Here is a 14,096-nt window from a genome sequence, read left to right as displayed (position 1 = left end):
GAATGATCATTGCGCATATTCATACATATAGAAAGTGAAAAACCACTGTTTCCAGAAATCACTGTTAACGAGATGGGAGGCACATGAATTTTTGGAGGCTTCTTTACATAGGCATGATTGATTAAATCATTGGCCACTAGTGACTGAATCAAACTGCAGCCCTGCTTGCCTCCCGGAGGTCAGAGAGGGGCAGAGGGGTTGATGTTCCAACCCTCTAATCCCAGGTCACCTCCATTGCCATCCAGCCCACAATCTTAGGTGAGAATCAGCTCATTAACATAACAACAGACACTTCTGTCACCTCAGCAAGAGGGAATTCCCAGGGTTTTGGGAACTGTGGGACAGGAACAGTGGACAATGACAATCAATGACCAAATACATTTTTTTCTTATAAATCACAACATCACAGGCTGAGTGTGACCCCTGGCCCCACCGCTACTAGCAAGCACAACAATGGACAAGTTACTTACCCTCTCTGTGCCTCACTTCATTCATGTAAAATTTGTAATACTAGGGCCTACTTCATCGTAGGCTGGAATGCATTTGGTAGCCATAAATCACTCAGAACAGGTACTTACCCACCATTTAATAAGTGCTATATAACTGACAGCTATTATTCTAAAACAATTTTAGAAAGGGTATTTTATTGTTTGAGAGTAATATTTGTGAACTATAGAATTTATTGAGTTTTGCTTCCACTTTGAAAATAAGGAGAAATTTGGGCATCAGCAATGGGTTTTGATCTGATGGCTTAATATGAGAAAAGCTGGCACTTGAAAGGTACCATGTTTTCATCCAATAAAGTTTAGTTCACCTCTGTTCTGAACTTTTGGAAGCCCTTCCCTCCATAGATGGGCACCAGTGTGGAAACCCCAAGTGGGCTGGGATGTTTGTCTGATTGATCAGTGTTATATCTCCACTGCCTAAAGTGGTGCTTTGGGACACACTAGATGCTCAATAAGCATTGGTAAATTAAAATTAAATTAACTCACTAAATACTGGAAACTTTGAAATGGCCTAAGGATTGTAGTGCTCAGTGATGATAAGGAAAAAATATGAAACATCTTAAATTAAGTGACAGAAAGGCTGAATAATGGGGAGAGAGACAATAGAAGGTCATCATGGGTAAAGGGAGGACATACCTAACCAGAAATGCCACGCTCCTGGATGAAGCCATTTCAACAATCATATACAAGGTCCCCAGAACCACTGCATCCCCCCTGATTGTAATTAGTATATGACCTTCATCAACAACCAATCCATTGGCCTTCTGTGTGTACAAACCATCTCTCCCAGGACTTTCCCTACTTCAAAATAGCCCACCTTCCTTATCAGTAGTTCAAAGTGAAATTAAAGAACTTTTTTCCTTGAGGACTTAATAAATGTACCCCATTTCTTGAGTTTGGCACACAAGTTGTTTCTGTTAATTGGGCTTGCTGCTAGTGAAGCAGAAACTTCCTTTCCCAGGACTCAGTCCTTATCTTGCTGCACCTGTAAATGTTCAACAAATTTTATTGATGCAGAGACCTCTCAATCTCTAGAGTTTTTGATATGTAAGTGTGCAAGGTCTAAATTAAAAATTGTCAGGCTTGCTGCTCCTGAGTCACTCCATTGTTTGTTGTTTTCTAGCACAGCTACCTTGTATATTGAATTAGATGCTCTTGGCTATAAGGCAGGTCCAGGAATATTACATGGAGATTTCCTGCTGAGCAGAAAATTCCAGAAAATTATAAAGTGATGGAGTTGAAGGGAAAACCTTTAAAATTGTGCAAACACACTTGGTGATTATGTAAGTAGGATGCAGAGCAATATTCTTCTCAGTACTGCTGTGGTATATGGAGCCAGTGTGCCCTTTGCTAGTGATATCCTATGACTCATGTAAAAACCAAACTTTATCCTTCTTTAAAAATGGCCCATTCCTTTTCATAATTTTCCTTATTTCCATAATCTTGCTTTCTTTCTCAAAACTTTTTGACAACTAATTACCTTTTCTTCTGACTTGCATGTGTTCTGTAAGTTGGCTTTTTCTTCATATTCTAACCACAAACAGATTCCAAGAACCAGGCCCTAGAAAAGTCACTCTCAAAGTGGACCAGTAGCACCAGTTACCCCGGGGTTAGAAATGCAAATTCTTGGGTCCCTTTCCAGGCCTACAAATCAGAAACTCAGGGCCCCCAGGACCAGCTCCAGGTGACTGGGGTGCACGCTAAGGCTTGGGAACCACTGCTCTAGGCATGATCTCTTAAGAACCTTCAGAGAAGTGGAAGCCAAAGGCAGTATCTCGTTTTTAATCAAAGTCTTTGGTCTTCCCCACTGAAGCTTCCGAAACCCCTGCATTCAGCCAACAGAAAGGCCATTTCCTCTGAGCTCTGCCAATCTCTCTCTGTCAAGATACTTTTGCTTTTCTCTGAGCTGCGATCCTGAGGCCTCTGCTCAGCATCACCCCCTCTCCTTAGTCTGCAGATCCTGCACTGTGGCTTGAAGAGGTCCATTTCTCCTGGACTGGCCCCAGTGACTTGAAATTATATGTAGAATTCTACAGTCTAACAAATTATAAAAAATATTTTCTGGATCCCAAGACTTCCCTCTACCATTGCCCTATCTCTGTCTTCATCTAGATCCTGGAGACAAGAATGCCTGTCTACACTAGTTATATTTCTTCTCCTGCTCCCACTGCAGCCTGACCCCCTAAATTTTGCACACATGTTCCCAGCTTTCTCTTACCTGACCACTCAGCATCATTGTTCCCATTGGCTGCTGCCTTCTTAAGATGTTTCTCTCCTGAACTTCTGGTCCACATTCCTCTTTTCTGACTGTTAAGAAAGTTATATTTGGTCATTCAGATGACAAAAATGTACCTTTCAGGTAAATTTGGTCTCTGTCCACAGTTCCTGCCTCACAGCTCCCAAACTCAGAATTTCCAAAGTGCTGAGAGCGACAAATTATATTAATGAGGTGAATTTTCTAAAGCGCCTAAAGATGGGTGCTGGGTATCAGTGGAGCCAATTAGGTTTTAGGGGGTTGGAACTTCAGTCTTCCAACCCACCTCTGACTTCTGGGGAGTGGGGAGGGTATGGATGGTGAATGTATTACCAAAGCCCCATGGTTTAATCAGGCATGCCTCTATAATGGTGTTTCCAAGAAAAACCCAAAGGGATGGTTTCAGAGAGCTTCCAGGTTAGTGAGTACATGAATATTCAGGGTAAGCAGCATGCCTGGAGAGGTCATGGAGGCCCCATTCTCTTTCCTCCAGCTTTGACCTATGCATCTATTCTACATGGTTGTTCCTGAGTTATATCCTTTTACAATAAACCTGTGATCTGTTAAGTAACATGATTTTCTGAGTTCTGTGCACCTCTTTAGGAAATTAATTGAACCCTAGGGAGAGCTCCTGGGAACCTCAAATTTATATCTAGTCAATCAGAAGTACAGTTAACAACCTGAGCATTCCAATCTAGAGATAGAAGAGCAAATCCAGTGGTATCACATTCCCTGATTTCAAACTATACTACAGAGCTAGAGTAATCAAAATATTATGATACTGGTACAAGAACAGATATATAGATCAACAGATCAGAGTAGAGATCCCAGAAATAAACCCACACATATATGGTCAATTAATATATGACAAAGAGGCAAGAATATATAAACGGTATTGGGAAAACTGGACAGCTACATGCAAGAGAATGAAACTGGATTACTCCCCAACACCATACACAAAGGTAAACTTGAAATAGATTAAAGACCTAAAGATAAGATATGAAGCCAAAAAACACTTAGAAGAAAACATAGGCAAAAATCTCTTGAACCTTAGCATGAGTAATTTTTTACTGGATACATCTTCCCAGGCAAGAGAAACCAAAGCAAAAATTTTGAAGTTGGACTATATCAAACTAAAAAGTTTCTGTACAGCAAGGGAAACTATCAACAAAACAAAAAGGCAACCTACAGTATGGGAGAATATATTCATAAATAATATATTCCAATAGGGGTTAACATACAAAATGTATTTAAAAACTCATATGAATTAACACCAAAAAAAAAACCCAATTAGAAAATGGGTAGAAGACTTGAATAGACATTTTTACAAGGAAGACATACAGTTGGCCAACAGGCACAGGAGAAGACACTCCACATCACTAATCATAGGGAGAAACAAATCAAAGCCATAATGAGCTATCACCTCACATGAGTCAAAATGGCAGTCCAAAGACAAGAAATATCAAGTATTGGTGAGGACGTGGAGAAAAGGGAACCCTCCTACACTGTTGGTGGGAATGTAAATTGGTGCAGCCACTATGGAAATCAGTATGGAGGTTCCCACAAAAATAAAACAATGAAATACCATATGACATAGTAACTCCATTTCTATTAATTTGTCCTAAGAAAACAAAATCTCTGATTTGAAGTGATGTATGCAGCCCTATTTTTATTGCCACATTATTTACAGTAGTCAAGATATGGAAGCAACCAAAGTGTCCATCAATAGATGAGTGGTTAAAGAAGTGGTACATATATACAATGGAATATTACTCAGCAACAAAAAGTAACAAAACCCTGCCATTTTGACAACATGGATGGATCTAGAGGAAATTATGTGAAGTGAAATAAGTCACACAAAGGCAACTGCCATATTATCTCACTTACGTGTGGAATCTGAAAGCAAAACAAAATAAAATAAAATCAACAAAATAGTAGTAAACTCATAGACACTGAGAATTGATAGGTGATTACTTACCATGGTTGAAATAGGTGAAGGGTATTAAGAGACACAGAATCTCAATCATAATATACATTAGTCACAAGGATGCAAGTACACATAGAGATTATAGTCAATAGTTATGTAAAATTTTCTATGTTGACAGACAGTAACCACACCAGTCGGATGTGAGCATTTAATAATGTAGATAACTGTTGAATCACTATATTGAAAACCTGAAACCAATGTAATATTGGATATAAACCAAACTTCAATTAAAAATATTAAAAAACCCAAAACTAAACAAAATAAAAGGCAATGTGGGCTTTTGACTGGTGTCTGAAGTGGTGCAGGGAGGTGCAGTTTTGTAAGACTGACCCCTTGCACTGTGGAATCTGATGTTAACTCCAGGTAGATAGTGCAGAATTGAGCTGACTTCTTGAACACCATACTGTGTTTAAGAATTGTTTGGTGCTATGCAGGAGCTTTTTCATGGCCTTCTTTCTAACTTTATATTGCACCTTCTTATTTCCCTTGGCCAACCCCTCCTAAATGTCAGTGCTCTTCCTGGCTCCTCTCCTGCCTTCAAGGTGTCTAACTGGCCCAAAATGGACTTTCTTCATCATCATCCTATCCAGAGTGGGGACTCTCAGCTGCTCTGTGACACACAAATTTACTGGGGTCTGGGATAAATTCCTCATGCAAACTAGCCCAATCTGAATCTGCTCCCAACATCTGGATTTGGGGCTCAAACATTTGGGTTGATGTCAGTTTGGAATCTGTTGGGGACCATCTTTTTTCTGCTACTGGTCAAAGAAGCAGAGAAAACTTGGCACACAGAAAAAAGAGTGATGTAGCCACATGATGGGAAGACAAGAAATGGAAAAAAAAATCTCTCAAGGTCAGATCCTTCTCTGGACAAGGCCTCTGTGCAGCTGGCCTGGTTCCCTGATACATCCCTGTCATTTATCTGGGAGTCCTAACTAATAAAGGTCTCCTCTTATTCCACAGAGTCCCTGGCAATCTTGCCCACAACCGAAGTTTCAAGCCCTACGCAAGTGCAGTTGTCTCCCAGTTCTGCATCTTCACCTTCTCCGAGAGCCCAGCCTTGGAGTCACCTGCCCACCAGACACCCCTACTCAGGATTCCCACAGATGCCTCAGACTCAGCAGGTCTAAGAAGTCATTTTTCAGCTTCACCTCAGCCTGAAAATCATGGCTCTTCTCCTGTGGGTCCCTGTCTCATCAAATGGTATCATTATTTCCCAGTAGAATGCTGGGAGCCACCCTACCCTCCGACCTCTCTCTTTGCCCTCACTGCACGCTCCACTTGACACAAATTCCTGTAAGTCCTATCATCCATTTTTCACAGGTCCATGTTCCCCTTCCTCACCACCACCCTGGGTCCCAGTGACCATCAACCCTGGTCTTGTCCTGACTCCATCCTTATCCCTCTCACATCCATATCACCTCTATGCTTACAGCACTCCACTTACTTCCCACTCCTGATATCCAACATTCTTAAATCATTTTACCATGTCTTCCACAATCTGACCCCTAACCACAGGCCCTACACTGAAGCAACAATGAACTTCTTTTCTCTTCTTGAACATTCCACCCTGCATATGAGCTCCAGGCCTCTGCCTATGCCTTCTGGGTCTGGGATTTCTTTTTTGAATACTATTTTTTTTAGTAGTTATAGGGTTTTTCAAGTTAGCTATTTTGCAGTAGATTAGTAATAATATTGTGTTTTTTTGGGAATTGCTCCATTTCAACCAAGTTATCCAATCTATGTCTGTAGAGTTAGTAATGGTATTCCTTTATCCATTTGATGTTTTCAATTTTTAAAAAAAACATCAAAACAACTCTGAAATGAACAATCTAGTGAAGAAATATGTTTCTCTAATTATTTTCCCAGGAGAAATTCCAAATAGAGTTTTGGGTAAAAGCCTTTAGATTCATATTAAAAGGTTACACACCAGAAGTTTGCGTTAATTTATACCATTACCATCAGTCATAAGAGCATTTGTTTTAATTCAATCTTGTAAACATAGTATTTTCTTTACAACATAGTCAGTTTCATAAGTGAAAAAATGCATTTGTTTTTATTTCTTTTTTCTACATTTAACAATGTAAACTTTTTATACTTTTATTGACCATTTTTCTTTCTTACTTTGAAAATGCCTGTTTCATTTTCTTCTCTTGTTTTTCTGTTTAGACAGAATTTCTCCTACATCAAGGCAAGTATTCTCCTATGTATTTGTTGTGGGCAAGATTGCCAGGGACTCTGTGGAATAAGAGGAGACCTTTATTAGTTAGGACTCCCAGATAAATGACAGGGATGTACCAGGGTATTCATCTTCCTCTTGCTGATATTAATAGTTCTTTGAATACAAAAGATATTAATTCCTTTATGTATTACAAATATTTTCTTTGATTGCCATCTGCCTTTTAATATTGTATACAGTGTCATCCTTTCTTTTTGCAGGGTAGATTTTTGGTAATTAAAATTATTCATTATAGTCAATATTTTCTTCTCTTGTTTTTCTGTTTAGACAGAATTTCTCCTACATCAAGACAAGTATTCTCCTATGTATTTTTTCTGTTTTCAACCCCTACCTCTCCACCAAATTATCTGTGATTTATATCATTGTGTGGAAAAAAGAAGGGCTCAACTTTTGTTTTTCTTCCTCTGTGGTTCTGGGACTTCAAAACTCCACCTTATGTTAGTAACCTCCATGGCCATGACCCTTTTCTCAGAAAATCACAGCATAGTTTGCCAATGATTTAGTGTTCTCTTTCTCAGATCTTTTTGCCTTTCCTTATACCAGTAAAATACATTAATCTGTCACATATGAAAGGAGTGGTAGTTTGGGAGCAGGAACAGAGAGCAGACCCTAGAAAGCCCTGAGCAGCCTCACTGTTTCCCTGGCTTAGCTGCCATCACACCCCAGGAGGAGCCATGGCTGCCCCTGCCGCCCCAAGTCACCGTCACTGCAAAAATGAGCGGTGAGGCTAAGACCCAGCAGCCACCTGCTGGCCCTGCCCTCGGCGCTGCTGACACCAAGCCTGGCACCAGGGGCAGCAGTGCAGGGCAGGGAAGAGTGGCTCTGGTGGCCTCACCTTGGTGGTGCCAGCTGGTGGGGACAAGAAGGTAATCTCAGTGCAGGTTTGGGGAAGAATAAAATGGCTCAGTGCAAGAAATGAATATGGTTTCATCAATAGGAATGACACAAAGGGAGATGTACATGTACCCCAGACTGCCATAAGGAAGAATAACCCCAGGAAGTGCCTTCACAGCCTCAGAGACGGAGATGTTGTGGCAGGTCCTGGCGGCGCTGCAGTGTAAGGCAGTGCCACACGAGAGCCCGTAACCATCACAGACACTGTCCGTGTGGTGGGGGCCCTCCCCGCGGTCACCAGCAAAACCGCCAGAACAGTGAGAGTGGGGGTAGCACGAGGGAACGGAGAGCGCTCCTGAAGCCCAGGCCCACAGCACGGCCCCGCCGCAAGGGACCTTCCCACCTCGCTACACACCGGGACCCTATGGGCATTGGCCGCAGCATTCCAGCCCTCCTGCGCAGGGAGAAGAGATGGAGGGTGCTGACAACCGGGGTGCGGGAGAAAAGGTAGCCCAGCGAGACAGAGTATGTACTGGGGTTACGGACCATGGCCTGCAGGGGTCCTCCTCGCCCAGACGGGCTAGAGAGGGCGGCGATGGAGAGGAAAATCAAGGGGGTGCGACCTAAGGCCAGCAGCCACCTCAAGGTCTGTACCTGCACAGCCTCAATCACCCACACAGATGCCCAGAACACCCTAAACCACAAGGTGGCACAGAGACAAAAGCAGCGCATCCCTCAACTGGGAATCCATCCGAGGCGCGCAGGGCGGGGCTGAGTCAGTGCCGGTGACCGTCCCTACCACCACCCGGTTTAGTCATCGGACAAGAGGCAATGAATATGAAATTCTAGCGAGAAGAAATGAACAAAAGATTGGAGCCAAAGCCCTTAAGTGCTTGCTTTTTACCCATTGACCAGATAACCAGAACTATCTGCATTATCTGTGCAGCAAGGGTTTTTAAAAATTATTTTTACCTAAAGATGTCTCTTTTTGGTAATGACAAACATGTTTTTTTTAATCCTCATTTTTCTCAATACATCTTTAAAGGTTTTTAAGCTGTTTCATATATGATCAAGTTGAGATTTTTAAGAACCTCATTTTTAATTTGTAATATAAGTTCACAACTTGATTTTTTCAAAAAGTCAACAAATATCAAGCACCTGTTAAAGCTATTAGGTAATAAGAATAAATAAACAAAAAATAAAAGAAGTGGTAGCTGGTTTCTACAGCCACTTTTCAGTAAGTTAGTGATGATTGGAAGTGCCAGCCTGGGACCAGTATGCGACCTGTGCAATGTACCACCTGTGTTGGCCCAGGCTCTTTGTGTCTTCAAGGGCAGCATCCCAGAATAGTAAACAACACAGTTCTGCTACCTGTGCATTTGTGGTCGTGGCCTTTGTGTCTGTGACCATGATTTCAGTGAGGCCCTTCCCTGGCTGTCTCCCGGTCAGTCTGTAGTGCAGGCCGTTAAGAGGGTGGAGGTGAGGCCCACAGGTAGACCACACCAGGTGGCTACCAAGGCAGTGGGATATAGTTACAGCCAGCCACGGATCCAAAAGTAAAGCCACCACTCATCACAGACCTCGACAGGAGAGAGGGCAAAGCAAGCCACTAGTGGAGAGACAGGAGCAGGGGGGAGGCACCTACCTGCAGGCTTGGAGGCCAGGAAATAAGGTGGGAAATGGGTGCAGTTGGTGGAGGGGAGTCTGGACTGGCATCTTCTGAATAATTTCAGCAGCCTGCACTGGGAGAAGCCACCAGGGCACTTTCCCAGATTCTGCGGGCCAACAGCTACAGCCTGACTCTCACCTGCAGGTGCAGTGTGGGCCACCGTTGCTGAATGAAGAGTCCTCAGTGTGCATCCTGGACACAGACAAAAGGGACCTGTCAGGCACACACAGAGAGAAGGCTGTGAGCCGAGTGCCAGCACTGCTGCTCATGGTTCAGAACCCCACTGCCTCCTTCCTGGTTTACAGTTATCACCCACGAGGAGATGCATTTTGTTCTCTACTCTTTGCATTAAGAGCACATTGCTGTGAAGAGCAGAGGACATACAGTTCACCGGTTTAACCAACTGAAACTGGAGTGTTGCAGTTTTGGTGCATGAACAGTGTCTACACCTGTCACTGTGTCTCATTCTGGAGCATTATCCTCACCCCAAGTGGAAGCCCTGCACCCAGCAGCAGCCACTTCCCTGCCCCTCTGCCCAGCCCTGGCACCACCAAGCTGCTCTCTGTCTGAATGGATTTTCCCATTTCCATGGTGTTTTGATACTTAATGAACTGGGGGGAGGCATTCCTGTGAAGTGATCAATTTAAAAGTGAAGCACGGTCACCCCACGGTCCCCTGGCCAGAGACACCTGCTCCTCTCTGGGTGGTGGGTCTGGGTGCATATGCCCCTGTGATGGGACCAGGTGCTGAGAAGAAGGGGCATCATGAGGAACAAAGCTAAATGCCATGCAGGGGAGGAGGGGACACCATATCCTTTCCAGTTTCTTCTTTCTCAGCCCTGCAACGAGACCAGGAGTCACTGCAACTCTGGATAATTCATGATTTATTTATTCATTCTTTCATTTATTCATCAACAAACATTCCCCGAGGGCCTCCCTTGTTTTAAGCACAGTACTGAGAACCCAACCCAATCCACGGTCTTGGGAAGATACAGCCATGTGACACTCCGACATCCAACATAACATGCTGGCTTTTGATGGGAAGGTGTTGGAAAGGTTCTTTGTGTACTCAGAGAAATCACCTCCAGATATGAATAGTGAGGCATCCATCCTGCCACCCTGCCTCCATCCCAGTCTCACACCTTGGCCTCCTTTTCCATTAGCCCCAACTGACTTCCAGCTCCCTACAACCACTTGTTTATTTAACTGCATTGTGTATTCCTTATACTCTTTTCTTTGTTACATAATTTCCGCAGCTTACCCCTTATGTATCTGTAGGAAAGACTTCTGCATATGGATCCTGCTGTATGATTGTAAGCAGACAATACTGTGAGGGCCTTTTGTGGAAGAGGTTGTGTTCGGCATCATACCCATCACCCAAGAGCTCTTTGCAAAGAAAAGCTCCCTCTCTGTCCCTGGCTGTACACTGATCATCACCAGTGGCGCTTCACCTGGAGTTTTTTCTGGCAATTTTAGTGTTTCAGGGGGCCAGGAAAGGGGAGAAGGAGTCCTCCTCTAGCCAGAACTCATGGCCTGTGCTGTTGCTATGATAAGACATGTTTTTGCTGCTTTTGTTTAAACATCATGTGGGTGTCCACAGGGACCCCACACCCTGTCAGGTCCAGCATCCCCTCGCCCCTCAGTGAGAAGGTTGATGCAGCTGTTGGCTCATGAATGTGGGTGAGAGGACTCCTGCCTCATGATTCCTGGCAGTCTGGTGTCATTTGTGCACAGCAGGTGGTTCCTCAGTTCCCCACATTTAGGTCCCAGTTTTATTTTATATGATTTTATTTGCCCATATCCTCCCTTTCTCCCCTTCTCCTATTAGGAGGAGAGCTCCCAGACAGAATACTTCCTGTCCCTGCTAGCTAGAGAAAAAAATAAAGGAAGCCAGTTTTCCTGCAGTGAGTTAAAATTGTGATAGAGTTTGAACTGAAAAGAGGGGACATGCCCTAACTTTATGTCCTGAAAATCACGTAACTTTAATGTGATACCACATAGGCATATTTACGCAGGGTGTGTGTGTGTGTGTGTATAGGTATTTTAATTAATCTATGAGATGCAGTAAAAGGTTTTTCTTTTTTTGTTCTTTTTTCTTCTTCCTTTTAAAAAAATAAGTTATTTCTTGTTGCATTGTTTGTTGGTCTTTAATTCAAAAGGAATTCCTCTATTTTTGTTGTCCTTGCACATACCCCACATAGTGAGACAACCAAGCTAAAATTCACAAGGTCATTAAACAAAGTCCCAGGGATATAAAACAACCCACCTTGTTTAGGTTGTCTAGTTTTTCTAAAATTGGGAATGGTAGGGAAGCAAGAAATAGTCAGATAATTTTCACATCTATTCTCACTTTAAAGAAAAGAGCCCCCTTCCACTAAAAACCAAATTGAATCATTTAGTCTTGGGACTAGGGGAGCATCTGAAACTTCCTATTTCTATACAAAGTGGAGGTAATGGTGACCTATGGGAGTAACAGAAAACCTACTGCAAAAAAAAGGAGGATGTCAGCAAATCCAAGCAAAAAAACTGCAACATTTTTGTACTTTTGTGTGTGCAGGAGCCAGGATGGGCATCTACTGTAAAGGAGTGCAAAGAGCATCAAAAGTCAGGAAAAAGAACTAATAAAACCTAGCTAAACCCTAGAGCAAGAGCCACCCAGTTTTCGTAGAAACTACCCGAAGCTAACACGCCTGCCCTAAGTTAGATAACCAGAGGTGGGCAGTAGCCTCGGGACGTAACCCGTGATAAGGCGCGAAGACATGCTTGTGTGAGCTAGAGATTACGGGGAGCGGTTAGGTAACCGGGGCGTTCTCGTTTCAACTCCATTGGTTAAAATATAGAATGTGTTTTAAATTTATTGGTTGTAGAAATGTGTGGGCTTCGGTGCAACGGCTGTGAAAACCCTATATAATCCATACCTAAAGTTGCCTGGGGGTCGGCAGCTCGGACTCGGCCTGCGTGTCAGGGGAGGTGCTGTCGGCCCCAGCTAGCTGGCTGAATAAAGACTTTGCTTGGATTTACATCTCTGTGTCCGTGTGGTTTGTTCTCTGGGGAAACCCCGGAGTCCTGGACCCTAACATTACCTGTACACGAGGTTATGGGGCCACCTGGGTCCTGAATGTGGATGCCACACTTAGGGGTCATTCATTACAACCCATGTGAAGAGCTTAAGGACCACCAAGCTCACTGCCCCATCCTGGGAAAGTCCATGGGGGACACTCCAGACACTCAATGGAGAAGTCATGCCATAACCTGTGGTTGGCCTGAGACTTTCTGACAGAAGACCCCATGGGTAGGAAGTTATCTCTCCTGCGGGAAGAAGCCAGACCACAGCTCTCCTCCTATGGGACATGTTCCTCATCCCTTCTGGGCTGTGCTGCCCTTTGACACAAATTACAACCTGGGGCTGCCCTGGGTGCCTGAGGTCCCCATATGGATAAGAGCTTCCCAGGGCCCCAGTGGAGCCCTGGAGGGCACTTCCCGGAACTCTGATTGGGGCCAACAACTGGATCCCACAAGTTTGACAAGGAATCAGAACTCTGGGTGGTCTTCTGGAGGTATTTTTGCAGAAATGGGTTTAATTACAACCACAGGGTTCTCTGAAACTGTAAAACTACATTTGCCCATCAATTTCCACACTGGTTTTCCTAAACCCTGAAGGTGTGAGACCAGAATTGCCAGTCCAAAGGGAAGGGACTTTAAGCAGGGAAATATATATCAGTGGGGTGGAGAGAGAATTAAGGCCAGTAAAACCCACTACAAGGGACTCAAAGTTAACCAGTTAAAACTAGAGAGCCAGAAAAAACTCAGAGTAAATGAGTTAATCAGTTAAAGCTCAAAAGGCCAAGAGCAACTTGGCTTGAAATGTTTGAATATTCCCCAGATAAAGAAAAGTATCTCAGCATAGCCCGAGAGAGTCTTCATTGTGTCAATTAGATCATGCCATTGTAAGATTTACGTTAGCCTGCTATAGGCACAGCTGTAAACTGCATAATAAAAACAAGAAGATTTCACCTTAAGGCTAAGATTGCATTTTAAAACCCAGAAAGTTAAGAAGTTAAGATTCTTAACATACTCTTTAGCAAACAGACAATAACTCAGCCCACCTTGGAGACAGGGCAGGCAGTCTTGATTGATATGCTCCCAGACCAGGAAGCTGCTATCCTGGGAAGGAATTAGAATAGAAAATTTCTTATGTTAAGCTAATTTGCAGAATTACCCAGAGGACTAGTAAGAAAAGAAACAATGTCTCATCAAAGATAAACACGTGGAGACCACTTAACAAGTCCACATCCCTAGCCCTGTGTCACATTCCTGGAAAATCCTTAGAAGGGGGAACCACCAGTTTTCCAGTACGCACCTCTCTCTGAGGTTGCCCGCAATTTTTAAGTGCATAAACTTTTTGCCTTAAAACTTTCCCCCAATCTTTCAGGGCGCCTCTTCTCTGAGGTGGCCTGCACCCCCCTTTCTCTGAGTGTGCACCCTCTGCCCAGCCTTTCAGGGGGCTCCTCTCCCTGAGCTCACCCACGCTTTCTAAGTGCATACTCTTACACTTTTTTCACCCACACTTTGTAAGTGCTTAGCCTTTTCCCAGTCTTTCAGGGCACC

The 14,096-nt window shown here is 43.5% G+C and overlaps 1 pseudogene; it reads left to right on the top strand.

Annotated features, from left to right (window-relative positions):
* Nucleotides 1-7,700: 7,700 nt before the first annotated feature.
* LOC118922044 (Y-box-binding protein 1-like) lies at nucleotides 7,701-8,447 on the top strand (annotated as a pseudogene).
* The last annotated feature ends 5,649 nt before the right edge of the window (nucleotides 8,448-14,096 follow it).

Source organism: Manis pentadactyla, chromosome 3 (assembly GCF_030020395.1).
Source record: "Manis pentadactyla isolate mManPen7 chromosome 3, mManPen7.hap1, whole genome shotgun sequence".
NCBI classification, from domain to species: Eukaryota; Metazoa; Chordata; class Mammalia; order Pholidota; family Manidae; genus Manis; species Manis pentadactyla.
This window is presented reverse-complemented; position numbering and strand designations above follow the sequence as displayed.